Source organism: Belonocnema kinseyi, chromosome 6 (assembly GCF_010883055.1).
Source record: "Belonocnema kinseyi isolate 2016_QV_RU_SX_M_011 chromosome 6, B_treatae_v1, whole genome shotgun sequence".
Classification (NCBI taxonomy): domain Eukaryota; kingdom Metazoa; phylum Arthropoda; class Insecta; order Hymenoptera; family Cynipidae; genus Belonocnema; species Belonocnema kinseyi.
Genome location: NC_046662.1, coordinates 141,936,565 through 141,941,237, shown reverse-complemented (window position 1 = coordinate 141,941,237; position 4,673 = coordinate 141,936,565). Strand labels below are relative to the sequence as shown.

At 35.7% G+C, this 4,673-nt stretch overlaps 1 protein-coding gene across 3 annotated transcripts in view; it reads right to left on the bottom strand.

Moving 5' to 3' along the window:
- Positions 1-4,485, bottom strand: part of LOC117174215 (centrosome-associated zinc finger protein CP190) — a 102,363-nt gene extending 97,878 nt beyond the window's left edge. Inside the window, exon 1 of one of the 3 annotated variants that reach the window (XM_033363083.1) lies at positions 4,049-4,485. The gene's annotated coding sequence lies outside the window, so the exon portion shown is untranslated. The remainder of the gene's footprint in view (positions 1-4,048) is intronic. The other 2 variants (XM_033363084.1, XM_033363082.1) reach the window with 2 other exon arrangements.
- Between the last annotated feature and the right edge of the window lie 188 nt (positions 4,486-4,673).

Here is a 4,673-nt window from a genome sequence, read left to right as displayed (position 1 = left end):
AAACGCTTGTCGCTTCCCGAGGATCGTCGGGTCGTCCCTGGAGCCACAGCTGGGGGCCACAGCATGCGGGACGGTGGCGATGGTGAGCTGCGAGATGGTCAGACAGATCTCACTAATCACACAGCTGGCCAGCAAGAACATCTTCGACAAACGTTAAGCAGTGGAACATCAACTGTGCCTGCTGAGGATGCTTTGGCTAGCGTTAGCTATTTGCAGCCAACCACCTCGACAGAAATACCGTGGAAGAGCATCAATTGGGATACCACAATGAAAGAGGAATTGGTGCATCTCTATTACGAAAGTGCGAAGTTTGAAACGAACATGAAAAAGGATACAATTTAAGAACAAAATTTGCTGCAAAGTATCCTAATATACAAAAAGTCGCACTAAGAGGTCTTGTCGCTAAGGTGAAGGACATCAGGACTAATCTACATGTTACAAAAGACCGAGCAATGGAGATTAAACAACAGGTTGATTTGGCGTGAAAAAACGACGGCAATGAACATCAGTTAGAGAAAGCCGCGTCATTCGGTCAAGCAGGAGCAATTGATGTTCTTCCTCGACCTATTGATGATCCAACACCACCACATCCTCCAGAGGTGGATGACCTTATACAACTAGAGGCAGAAGCAGAGGTTCAGCAACCAAAAAAGCGACAAAAATGGACATACCATATGAACAGAGATGTTATGCGCTTTTATTTTTTGGCAGAGAAATGTGGGCAAAGTGTGAGGAGAGAACATCATAGACTCTCCTTACTTAAATACCCAGAGCTAGCCACGAAAATAAATTAGCAGAATCTGGCCGATCAAGAACGCTCAATATCTGTAAACAGACTGCTTTCAGCTGTTGAAATAGTTTCTATCAAAATGGAAGTAGAAAGGCAGCTTCCAATTGATGAGCTAGCCTTGGAAGATGTGGATAACGACGACTTGATTGATGCTGAAGGCATAGATGCTAGGGATAATGAACATCATGCACCGGATTCATTAGAACCACATCCAAATATTACAAACAATGATGGAGATAGGGAAATCTCAGAAAAACTACAGCACCTGGAAAGGAATTTTGGTCATGCTTTACTAGAGTTCAGATATGCAGAACTAACACTAAGGCATTCTCTACCCAAAAGGAACATTACAAATGATCTGCGAGTACTAATAGCACATCTCGACAGCAAGGTTTTACCTGCGTATTTGAACATAGCACATCATCGACATTGCTTGTCCGCTTAACCGAAATTTGCAGTTAACCTATACAACCAAGATCCACAAGTATAGCGAGTTAAAGCATGAAGTAAAGACCATATGGAGGAATGTGAATCATACATCTACTCATCCCATTGTGATTTCGTCTACAGGCAATGTGCAGGCAAAATACACTGAACATCTTGAACGTTTAGGAGTCAATAGGGTATTGGCAGCAGCTCAGAAGGCGGTTTTATTAAACACCTGTCGCATTGTAGGAAACTTTCTAGGTCATCAGGAAGCGAGCGACTAAAAACTGGTGGCACGTATGATTGTTGCGAAATTTGAATTTCAAAATTCTCTTTTGCAATGTGAACGCTGTTTGGCAGGTATGATTGTATAGAATTCTAGCTTTTCAGTTTTAGAACCCTAATTTTTATAATTTTTAAACTCTCTTATTTTATACAGTACAGGCCAAAAGTTTGAATACACCTATGAAAAATCGGCTAAAGTAATATTTTATATTTTTGTTGCTTGCAATTGAATTCATTTCTATAAAATACATTCAGTAGGATCAGAAAATGTTTTCTTGAACATAATGTAGACAAATCACCAAATTACTGTTTTCAATGATTAGACCCTTAATTTGAAAAGGAGCACAAATGTGGGAGAAATACAAAGACCGAGCGCGCAGCGCGAAGTCAATACATTATCAAGCGCGAGGCTCAAAATAAATATATCATCGAGTACGAAGCGCGAGAACCTCAGTCGCGCGCCTCAAGCGTAAGGTGGTCAACTATTTCCAGGGAAAAAACACAATCGAGCGCTCGAAAAAACACTAAAAATCACTAAAACTCAATCATTCAAAAATCACTAAAAGTTACGAACTTTTCACTAGGTTTGACTTTCAAGGGCGCAAAATTTGAATTTATATTATATTAAAAAATAAGAAATATAAAAAACAATAATAATAGGCAATTATAAGTTTTTATAATTATAAGTTTTTCTTAAGTGACCTGTCAAATTATAATTTGACAAGTCACTTAAAAACATTTCTCCTCTACTATTTTAACTATAACTCTAAAATATCACCATACAAAATAAAGATAAAGAAATATAAGAAATAATTATGGACCAATTTAAAAAAAAATTTCTACAATTTAACTGCAATCTGTTGTAGGGGATCGTTCATGGAGTAACCCTGCTTTAAAATAAAGTTGCGTAAATAACACGAAATTAAACAAGAGTATATTTGGTATGAAAACAATAGAAAACATGAAAGTTCTGAGTTATCCCTAATTTTGAGACATGATGGGATTCGAAAAAAACGTATAAATTAAGTACACAAACCTGCGAATTGCATTATGTTGTTTGTAGCAGAAAGTATTTCATTCAGAAAAATAGAATACATGGTTGATTAAATTGCCTCATTTCGAATCATTAATAACAAACCAAATTTTAAACTTAATTGTTTTCCTTGTATCAACCGCGATCCACGAACTCAAATAATCAATACAATCAAACTGAAAACGTGTAGCGTCAAACTGGCCGATATAATGCAAATATGAGCGAAAAGAACAAGAAGTTTGAAAAATCACTACATTTTTCACTAAATACTCTAAAAAACACTACATTTTGTTATTACACAATGTCTGTAAAAAACACAGCGGGCCCTTGAATAACACTAGATTTGTGTTAAAATCACTAAAATGGTCACTCTGCTCAGACACGCTCAAACATGCGAGCGAAGCTCTTTTAATAAAAGAGAATTGACTATCTCAAAATTACAGTTTTTGATGCTTTGACCTTCAATTTTGAAAGGTCCGTGCACAAATGTGGGCAAACCACAAAGACCGAGCGCAAAGCTGTGCTATCAAATTGATAGTGAATTATTATTATGTTATAGTTGACTTTTAAAGTATTTTATTCTCGACAATCATTTGGTTTACAATAAAGGAACTTATTTCAATGTACACTGCTTTAATTAAGTTTCCGGACCGAGACTTAGTCCATTTCCAAAAATTACTTTGTAATTAGAAGTCGAAAAAAAAATATAGAATAATAATTTAGATTTCCAAAATAATAAAGCTTAGTGTTCGAAAACTGAAAAATTAGAATTATATACAATTATACTTGCCAAACAACGTTCACATTGAAAAAGAGCATTTTCAAATTCAAAGTTCGCACTAATCACACGTGCGCATAAACATGCACAGAGTCCCATCACGAGCCACATGTACTTTCCAAAAGATGGGATATATTCTATAATTTTGAGCACGAAACGTTGAGCAATCACTACCAAACACAACCAAACAAGACATAAACATTTTTAAAAAAACTAAGGTGGACTACTAACGAAAGTTGACGCACAAACTTTAAAAACTCGATAACTTTTTTAATTTTTACTACCAAACTCAACACCAAACGATACCAAAAAAAGCATTTTCTGAACATATTAAAAAGTGCTGCGCCCCCGGAAAGTTGGCACCCAATTTTGAAAAATAATTAACTTTGTCAATTTTGACTACCAAACCTTCTAAATTGAGCACTAAACGATTCCATATAAAAAACCTGATATTTTATAGTTGGCGCGCCAACTTCACGGGCTTCAAGAATAATTATGTGAGAGAATTGTAACACACATAACCTCAAAATAGACACACCAAATTTAGTACAATAATTTTTTTTAATTAACCCACAAACGAAGACTTCAGAGACGTCCGCTAGCAGGTTCGCTATCATGTCCCAAACTTTTTAAAATCTTTATTATTGTGTGAAAAAAAACGAGGGAACCTGACACTCGTGAAATCTATAATTTTCTAAGAATCACATGTACTTAATTACAACCTATAACGACTTACTTTTGAAGTGGAGATTTTGCGATAACTGGTTCCAGCACTTCCAATGGCAAGGGATGGTTTAATATTCATTAAAATATTATCATATATACCCTTTGCTTTTTACTTATTATTTTAGTCACAAGTTTTAATTAGGCATATTCTTTAAAATTTTCAATTTTTCTTACAAGCATTTTTAATTAAAGAAGTAGGTACCTTGCTGCCATAGGAACTGACAATCTGGTACATATATTTCAAATTTATGTGTACACACCTTCCGTAAAATGAACAAGTAACGAAGGCATACGTATTATTCCAATCCTTATCCCATAAAAAGCATCTCAACAACTGAAACTGATTTCAACATGTTAATTGATTCTGAGTAACTTAATAGTTATCAATACGGCTTTTAGTCCACCAAACATTACTTTCTGTCTTCAATTTTCATTCATGACGCCCCCCATTCCATGATCCAACCCATGATCTAATAAATACATGGTCTAGCCACTTGGGGGTCCCATTTCGTTCAGGGCACGCTACCTCTTAATTCCACCATTTTGTTAGTATGACCGCGCAATTTAAGTTTAACGCGTAGTACCGTACGATGAACTGTCATAGAAAAATCAGTATGTAGGAAGAAATATTATGA